The following is a 10,385-nucleotide window of genomic DNA, read 5'->3' as shown; positions in this document are numbered from 1 at the left end:
AGCAGGAGTGGGATCCACTTCCTAAACCACATGCCTCTGGAAACTCTATGAACATAGAGAAATTATGTTAGTTATAAAACAAGGTTCAAGTCTTTTGTTCATAGGGTTGCTATGAGTCATATTTGATTTGACAGCACTTAACCATTGCTAAATGAGACTTGTTGTTGTTGTTGTGTGCCATCAAGTCACCTGCAACTCATAACAACCCTATGTACAACAGCCATAGACCCTGCTCTATCACTTGCCAATCTTATTGTCTCTGACTCACGTCTCCCCATTGCCCCAGTGACTGAATCAATCCATCTCATCAAGGGTCTTCTTTCCTACGCTGTCCCTCCATCCTCCCAAGCATGATGTCCCTCTCCAAAGACTGATCCTGCCTTGAAACATGTCCAAGTATGTTAGATGAAGCTCCAGAATCCTTGCCTCCAAGAAGCAGCCTGACTTCAACCTCTCCAGGACAAACTTGTTTGTTCTCGTTGGTATATTCAATTCTGTTCTCCAGCACCGCAGCTCAAAGGCATCATCTCTCCTCCTTTCATCCTTAGTCATTGTTCACCTCTCTGATACATAGCAAGTGATTACAAAGATAATTACAAAGACCATGGCCTGTATCAGGAGCACCTTAGTCTCCAGACTGACATCGTTACTCTTCAGTATTTTAGAAAGTTCTCTGACAGCAGACTTTCCCAATGCAATTCGTCTTTTAATTTCTTGGCTGCTGGTACCAAGAGTGTTGATTATAGAGTTAAGCAAAATCAAGCTGGCAACAATCTCAGTCTCTTCACCACCTAACATGATGCTACCAATCAGCCCAGTGGTGAGAATCTTTGTTTTCTTGATGTTGAGCTTCAATCTGTACTGAAGGCTGCAGTCCTTGACCTTCTGCAGCAAGTGCTTCACTAGCGCTGTTATATTTTGGAGGAGCATTCTTCTAAGAAGTACATCAATCTTCTATCCATTTGCTGTACTGCAGTAATCTGGGTTTGCTGTTATGCTGAACCTTGTGTCATTGGAGTATCAAATGCCGTAACAGTTGCCTGAGGTGGGCAGTGTTTGGTGGAGCTCCCAGTTTAAGACAGGTTTGGAAGCAAGAGTGACATCCACTTCCTAAACCACATGCCTCTGAAACTCTATGAACTTGAAGAAATGATGATAGTTATAGAAAGGCATCAGGTCTTTTGTTTATAGAGTCACTTTAAGTTGTGCTTAATTAAACAGCAATCAACAACAACAGCAAGGAAAGGTAACAGTAAATATGATAATTAATTTAGTTTTATTTACTACCATTGGGAACAAATATGGATCTCTTCCACTCAATCAGCCATGTGGCTGTCTTCCAATTCCCTGGCATAGACTAGTGAATATGTCCATGGCTGCATCTCTTAGCTGAAATATGTCAATTGGTATTCCATCAGTTCTTAGGGCCTTATTTTTTTACAATGTCTTCAGGGCAACTTGAACTTCACCCCCTTCATTACCATTTGTTCTTAATCACACAGTACTTCCTGAAATGTCTCAATGTTAACTAATTCTTTCTGCTACCGTGACTCTGTATGTTCTTGCCATCTTCTTTTGATGCTTCCTGGATCATTCAAGATTTTGCCTGCAACACCACTCAGTGTTGCAACTTGAGGCTTGAATTTGTTTGTCATATCTTTCAATTTGAGAAATACTGAACAAGTTCTTCCCTTTTTATTCTCAAACTCAAGCTGTTGGCACATTTTTTATACTTTACTTTGTTTTCTCAAGTTGTCCTTGAAATCTTCAGTTTAACCCTTTACTGTGTGTGATAGTCTTTTAAAATTAAAGTATTTGATGACAATAAAATCAAGATGCTGATTTACTAGTGAGAAAGAAAAAATAATATTTTTCAATTAGTCAGCAAAAATAATAGATAAAGGATGTTTGGTGAGAGTAAGGGGGAAAGATAGCAAATGAACCATAAGCTGTCATAGAAAGTTAATATAAGTCGAAATCATTCTAAAGAATTCCGCTTGACTTGTTGACTAAAATCCTCACATTATTTATCTCTTCATGCATAAGCTGAAAATACTGACTCAAAGTATACCATGGAACTTTTAATTTAGATTAAAACTTGTAGGTTAGAATGACAGTTTAAAATGTTCATAACATTCATAGAAGAGCAAAGCCTATTAAATCCAAGATTAACCTGGGTCTTGGACTAGGAGAACAAGAAAGGGAAGCTGAGATTTGCTCCGGATGAAAATATTGATAAGGAAGCCAGAAAGGAGTCTGTGTATTCATTCCATCTTTATTTGATGTTTTTATGCACCATTCAATATTTTGCCCATAGAATCCTCTGTCTTGCAGCTTAGGAATGCAATTTCCTCTTCCCTTCTTTCAGCTTGAGAAATACTATATACATCATTACTATAAAAAACAAACAAGACCCGAAACTTTTTGCTTCTTTTCAAGAAGCAACACATGATCAAGAGCCAATGGTACTGAAGGAAGATATACAAGCTTCACTAAAGGTATTGGTAAAAAAAAAAAAAAAAAAAAAACACCAGTTTCAGGAATTGACAGAATGGCAATTTACATGTCAACAAACAGATGCAGACTTGGACTTGCTCATTCATCTATGTAAAGACATTTGCAAGACAATTGTCAAGTGAACAAGGGGAAGAGATCCATATTTGTGCTTATTCACACACAAAAAAGTGATCCATCCAACAGAAGGGAGAAGATATCAAGCAGTATCGCTGATACAACCAGCAAATAGTCTTATTAAGATTTTTTTACTAAATAGCTAGAGTCATCAACAGGAACGACCAGGAATTTGAGATGGATTCAGAAGAGTGATAACATTGCTGATGTCAAATGGATCTTAGTTGAAAGCAGAAAATACCAGAAAGATGTTTACTTGTTTAATTAACTATGCAAAGGCATTAAAGACTGCATGGACCACCATAAGTTATTAATAACATCGAGAAGAGCAGGAAGTCCAGAATACTTAACTGTGCTCATGCAGAAACTGTATGCAGAGAACAAGAAGCAGTTGTTCAAAGAGAACAAGGGGATACTGGTTGGTTTAAAATCAGGGAAGGTTTGTGTCAGGGTTGTATCCTTTCATCATACTTGCTCAATCTTTGTGTTGAATAAATCATCTAAAAAACAGATCTGTGTGAAGAAGAATATGGCATGAGGATTGAAGGAAGATTCATTATCAACAATATGAGGTATGCACATGGAACAACATTGAAAACTTAAAGCATTCACTGATGAAGTTCAGTGTAGCCTTCAGTGTGGGCTACACTTCAATGTCAAGAAAACAAAAATCTTCACAACTGGCTGAGTAAATAACATGCAGATAAATAGGACAAAGTTTGAACTTGTCAGTAATTTAATTTCATTTTACTTGGATCTGCAAACAACATCCATGGAACTTTTATTGAAGAAATCTAATAACATATTGTTTTTAGCACAAATCTACTGGCAAGAACTTCTTTAAAATGTTAAAGAGCAACAATGTCACTTTAAAGCTAAGGTGTGCCTTCTGTAAACCATGATATTTCATTTGCTTTATATGCATGTGAAAGTTGGACAATGAATAATGAAACCAAAGGAGAATTGATTCCTTGGCACTGTGGTATTGCAAAGAATATTAAAAATATGATGGATATCTAAAAGAACAACACTATCAAACTAAGTATCATAAAGTCTATCTTGAAAGTTCGGTCAAAATGTTCCCTGTTGTTGTTGTTGTTGTTAATTGCCATAGAGTCATAGATGACTCAGCAACCCTATGAACGAAAGACTTGTACACTTGTATAACTTTCATTGTTTCTCCATGTTCATAGAGTTTCCGGAGGCAAGCCATTTCAGAAGTGGATGCCACACCTGCTTCCAAGCTTGTTTTAATCAGGAAGCTCCACGAAACACTGTCCAACATGGGTAACCATTATTGCATTTGATACATCAACATTCTCTAGAAGAAGAAATAGTGAGACTTCATCCCATACTTTCAGCATGCTTTCTGGAGGAACTTGTCCCTGGAGAAAGACATCATGCTTGGAAAAATAGTGTAAGTAAAGAGATGAAGATTCTTAAAAGATGGATTGACACAATGACTGCAAAAATGGAGATAAGGGTACAGAGATTGTGAGGATAGTACAGGATTGGATAGGATTTTAAACTATTTTACATAGAGCTGTTATAAGTCAGAGGTGACTCAACAGCACCACATCCAACAACAATACAGGAATGAAATAAGTGTCAACTATTTCATCTTACTTGGATCCACAATAAACACTGTTAGTACCAGTCAGAGGATCAGGATACATGTCGCATGGCAAGTCCACTGTCAGAGACTTCCTCAAATTACTGAGGAACATTTGTGTCAGTTTGAAGACTATGGTGTCCCTGATTTGGACCATGATTTTTTTTTTAATCACTTTCTCTGCTGGACAATGAACAAAGGTGACCGAAGAAGAATTAATGCCTTTGGATTGTGATGTTGTAGAAGAGTACTGAATATCCCATGTACTGTCCAAAGCACAAACAGATATATCTTGGGAAAAGGGGAGCCAGAGTGCTTCTTAGGGGCCAGGATGGCAATACATCATCTCACATACTTTGGGCATGTTGCTAAGACAGACTAGTCCTTGGAAAGCATCATGCTTAGACAGTTGGAGAGTCATAAAAAGAAAGGGAAAACCCTCAACAAGGCAGGCTGACACAGTGACTCCAGTAGTGGGCTCAAGCGTGTTGGAGATGATGAGAATGGCACAGGATAGTATAGAATTCAGGTCTGTTGTTCATAAAATTGCTGTGAGTCATATTGAACTCGACAGCATCTAACAACAACAAGCTTTCTTCTATTGCCCTTTCTACCTGAATATGAAGATTTACTAATCTATTCTCTAAAGTACTCAAGAGCAATGGTGTGTCTCTGGAGACAAAGGTGTGTCAGAGAGCTGGACAATGACCAAGGAGGATAGAAGGAGAATTGATGCTTTTGAGCTTTGGTGTTGGAGAAGAGTATTGAATGTACCCTGGACTGCTAAGAGAACAAACAGATTCATCCTGGAGAGGGTTAAACCAGGTTGCTCCTTGGAAGCAAGGATTCTGAGGCTTCTCCTGACATACTTGGGTCATGTTATACGTAGAGACCGGTTTTTGGAGAGGGACATCATGCTTGGGAGGGTGGAGGGCAGGCGCAGTAGGGGAAGACCCTCTGGGAGATGGATTGATTCGGTGACTAGGGCAATTGGGATGAGTGTGTTGGAGGCAATGAGATTGACACAGGACAGAGCAGAGTTTAGAGCTGTTGTACATAGGGTCGCTATGAGTCGCAAGTGACTTGATGGCACATAACAACAACAACAACAATTTCTTATGAATAATAATAATAATAATGGGTATTTATAAGTGTTCTTATTTTTAACCTAACCAACACTTTAATTTATCCATTTACTATCTTTTTTTCTTACTGGCACAGCATATCAATGGGATTTCAATTCTCAACATGAATTCTTAACTTGTCCAGTCAGCATATCTATACCATGTAATAAATCATAAGGAAAGGAAAAACCAATCTGGATTGATATAGATTTTTTTTAACCAGTTCAAGACTACTTTTCAACAATGTATAGGGTTTTGGAAGTCAAGCATCATTTATTATTCAAATATTTCATTGAATTCTTAAAAATTAGTTACACTAAAATCAGTACACATTTTGAGTCTTTTAGAATGTGCCTTAAACAAATATATAAAATTACTTTTGTATTTCCATGAGAAGTCTGGCAAAAAAAAAAGAAAAGAAAGAATCCCAACAAAGGGCTTTTTATGTCATTTTAAGGTGTTAACAAGATAAGTAAGCAAATAACTTTTGTAAAATATAGTATGACTATAACGAACTATGAAAACCTAAAAAGATCATCAGTGAGTGCTCAAGTGCTCACCAAAAGGTTGATAGTTCAACTCACCCAGAAGCTTAGTGGAAGACAGACTTGGGAATCTGTTCTCTTAAAGAACACAACCTAGAAAAACCTATGGATCAGTCTATGTCACATTTGATCACTATAAATGAGGATCAGCAAGATATCACACCACAGCACCATGGCAAAGGATGCTATAGTATACTGTTTAAACAAACCAGACACTCAATAAATGTATTTCATGGATAAAATCTCTTTTCTTGATCGCATTAAGATTATTTATCCCTTTTTCCAGTGAGCTTTTCAAATCCTATGCACATAGAATTAGGAGCAACAAAAAGCAAATAGTCTGAGCCAGATTCCTACTATAAACAATGCATGTTCCAGATCAGTGGAAAATGTTTGGAGGAGGGACAGGGTGGTGGACAGTAGGCGTGTTCAGCATGGCTCATCTAACTGGACTGAACACTGTGTCTACAAAGGAAACTCCTCAAAAGAAAAGAAGCGATTGTGCAATTAAATCCTTTGAAGGGTGTTTCACTGTTTCCATATGAGAGCTTTTGAATGAGATATGTAGGACAGCGTAACCAACTGAAATGCAAAAATGCTTTTCAAAAAAAGGCATTTTCCTTAATACTTTAGGATCAAATAATAAATAATAATAATAAACGCAGCTTGAGGAGACGAAGCCACACTCCCATTTATTCCTTTTTTGTGTTTTACTTTAAAAGAAGCTTTGATATTTTTATACATCAGTCGGCATCCAGCTCATTTCTGCACTAGTGTGTTAACCTTCTCCCTCTGGACACTGGGGATATTAATATTATCCTCTGTAACAATCAGCAGAAGAAATAAAGCATTTACGCAAATGCTGCAAATTAGATTAAACTGCAGTTCTGCTCTAACCCTGTGACATACCGTTTCTTGCGAATTAAGCCAAATGTACAAGCATTTAATGGCTAATCCTTTTAGGTATTTTAATGCCCACATGAAGATTTATTGAGGAGAAAGGGAAAGCGTATGCGGTTTCCTTTAGAGCCTGCCTGCGGGCGGAGGATTGAGCAGATTGGCTTTTTTTTAATTAATATTTCAGTTCTTTGTGTTTTTGGCGGGTAGCTTGCACGTGGCCATGGTACTGAACGGACAGCTCCTTTCTCTTAGGCTGGTGAGCTGGGGGCTAGCTGTCTACAAGGGCAGAGGCAGACCCTGGAGAGAGAGGAGGAGAGGAGGGGGTGGCCGAGTGAGATCAAGTGCGGACTCCCCCCTTCTTTCTTGTACCCCACACAGCCATAGGCTTACCTCCTCCAGAAATTAACCCACTGATCTATATTGGTAGAATTAGTCATACAAGAAGCTTTTCCGTTCAGCCTCAAAAGGGGAGGAGAAAGCTTGTCAGACCCTCCTCTCTCCCTTGGGCTTACTACAAACAACTTTTCTGATGCTAGGAAAAGACCTTTGAAGATGAGAAAGGCAAGTTCGCCTGTATTTTAGGAATCCCTCCTGCAGATGGGAGGGTTCTAAACTAATCAAATCTCTAGGATCACACTTGTTTTTAATGAAATGGAACCTTGTTAAATAAAGCATTAAATCATGTATATGTGGGTGTTGTGTGTATATTTATAAATATATATGCATATATGTATGTACATATAGTGCACTTATTTAATATGAGTGTCTATGTATATGCATTTAGACATATTTCTAGTTTAAAATGGAGGGGAAATAGATAAGTACAGATACAAAGTTTGATCAGCTAACTTTTAAATATCAAGATTCGGTGCTTTGTTTTAAAGTCCATTTCAGCGTGAGAAAAAAGGAGAAAGAACTTACAAATTATGTATTTGTTTAGGTAGCTGGAAACCTTAAAGCTTTATTACAGAAATGTGACCTAGAACATTTAAATGTCTTTTTTAAATTATATATTTAACATTAGTGACAATGTTCTGAGTCCAGGACAACCAAACAAAATAACCCAGCACATATAAAATATGTAATTATGTTAAGCCAGAAGCTGTTTCATTTATATATCTTATCTTACAATGACATTCATTATTGAGGATAATGATGTCAATTTGAAAACTAAGGTGTGTCTGATTCAGGCCATGGTCTTTGATTACTTCCTATGCATCTGAGAACTTGACAATGAATAAGGATAACAGGAAAAGACTGATGCCTTTGAGCTGTGATGTCGGAGAAGAACACCGAACATCCCATGGATGGCCAAGAGAATGAACAGATATGTCTTGGAGAGGGTTCAGCTGTAGTGCTCTTTGGAGGCAAGAATGATGAGGCTTTGCTTCTCATACTTCAGGCATGTTGCTAGAAGGGGCTATTCCTTGAAGAAGGACATGATGCTAGGGAAGGTGGAAGGTCAGACAGAGCTCAAAAAATGTGATTCCATCTAGCCAATGTGTTTCTGCCACAAAGGAATTATTTCTCCACTAGCATTTGCCTGTCCCTCACATTGTGATAATGTGGGGACAAAGTTCCCACTAGATTTCTGAACTACCAAATGAAAGATAGTTTCCCTATGGAGATGTTCAGGCTCATAATGAATTAAGTATTATAAAGAAATTAACTTTTTACTTTTAAACTACCAAGTTGAAAATTGTTATCACATTAGCAATATGTTTGTTGTTAGTTGCCACTGAGATAGTTTTGACTCATGATGATGCCATTTATAATAGCAATGAAATATTGTCCAACCCTGTACTTAGCCCTATAGTACCTTCATGATGTATGTTAGAGTCCACTGTTGCAGCCATTGTAACAATCCATCCTATTGTCAATCAATAAGGATCAGTTATCAATTGAAGGGTCACTTCTTCTGCCCCTCATGGTATCAAACATGACATTCTTTTCCAGAGGATGATCCATCCTGATAATGCGTCCAAAGTAAGTCAGACAAATTCCTAGTCAATTTTGTGATCCAGAAGGTATACATTGGATTAGTTTTGGAAGTAGATAACCAATTAGTTCTTTCTTCCTTGTATGATGAAACTTGTCTACTATGGGTAATCTTACTGGTATTTGAAATAACAGTTGTCATACTATCCACTATCAGAGAACTGCATAGGTCACTAGAATATGTCAAAACAACAAATGGGTGGCATACCACAGTATGCTATTGTTGTTGTTGAGTACTGTCAAGTTGTAACCCCATACAAAGCTGACCCTCCAGCAGGTTTCAGAGCCATTAAATCACACAGGAGGAGATTGCCATCTTTCTCCTATAGAGCAGCAGGATTCAAACTGCATGACTTTGGGTTGGCAATGCAGCTCCTTACCAACAGGCTATCAGAGCTCCCTAACAGATTTCATGGTAAAAGACAATTCATCAGTTAACTGCTCTAGGAAGTACGATCCTGAATCTCAGAGAAAATTGCCAATATTGGAGTTTCAGGAAATTCCAGGGAGTATTTTAAATGGTAAGAGAACTCTTTGTCTCACATAGCGGTTGTTGAAATAGATTTATTTGACTCATATTAAGATATTTAGGCCTAAGACAAACATCATTCATTTGACATGAATAATAAAAGAAAATGGCCCAATATCTTCTTAAAAGGGCATCCTCACAGATAAGTGTATTTGAAGAGCACATTTTCCACTCTTCTTTAGCTTTAAGGTTAATGTGTGACCCTTTCATAGGCATTAAAGCTTCCACCTGACTCCAGGCCAAGCACTACCAATGCTCATAACTCAGAATGTTGGGTCCAAGGATAGATGAGATCCAAGAAACACTCAGAGACAATACAAGTGCTCAGGTGACAGGCCCAGTCCTCTGGAAATTTGAGGCTGGGTTTGGCAGATGGCATCTCTGGGACAGAAAATTAATTGTGCAGAATATTAGGTAAACAAAGCTGAGCTACAATCCCAAAGGCACACAGTTTGGATCCACCAGTTGCTCTGTGGAAGAAGAATGGGCAAGCTCCTCCCTTATTGCCTCTGAAAGCCCACCAGAGAGTCAGCTATGGGTGGTTACAACTTGACAGTACACAACAACAAATCTATTTTTTAAAAAATCTTTATTTAATTCAGTATATCCAATACAGTATATCCATCCTACCCAAAACAACAACAACTCAAAACTCAAAACAAAACTGATATTTTACAGTCTTTCCCTCATTCTAAATATCTGGAAATTAAATATGTATTTTTGCTTTCAGACCATTTTCATTTGAATTGGTTTGTTTTACTTTGACAATATCTTTCAAGCAAAACCACCAAGAATACCCCTGTGATTGAACAAATTAGGTTGAAAACTTGTTCCAAAAAAGGTTAACATATTACAGGGAAGCATGGGACATCCTGGTAAAAGGAAGTTAAAAATAATATAATATAGGACTTGGAGTAATTTCAGGGATGGTCTGAGAAATCAGTTTTCATTTGACTGAGAGCTGTAGGAAAGTAAGGAGAATTTTCTACTTGCTGTTTCAACATTCTATTCACAGAAAAAAAAAAGAGTACAACAATTAAACACAG

The sequence above is a fragment of the Elephantulus edwardii genome, unplaced genomic scaffold, assembly GCF_000299155.1.
Source record: "Elephantulus edwardii isolate Elephantulus edwardi_28Jun2011 unplaced genomic scaffold, EleEdw1.0 scaffold00017, whole genome shotgun sequence".
Taxonomy (NCBI): Eukaryota; Metazoa; Chordata; class Mammalia; order Macroscelidea; family Macroscelididae; genus Elephantulus; species Elephantulus edwardii.
Note: the sequence above shows the minus strand (reverse complement) of the source record.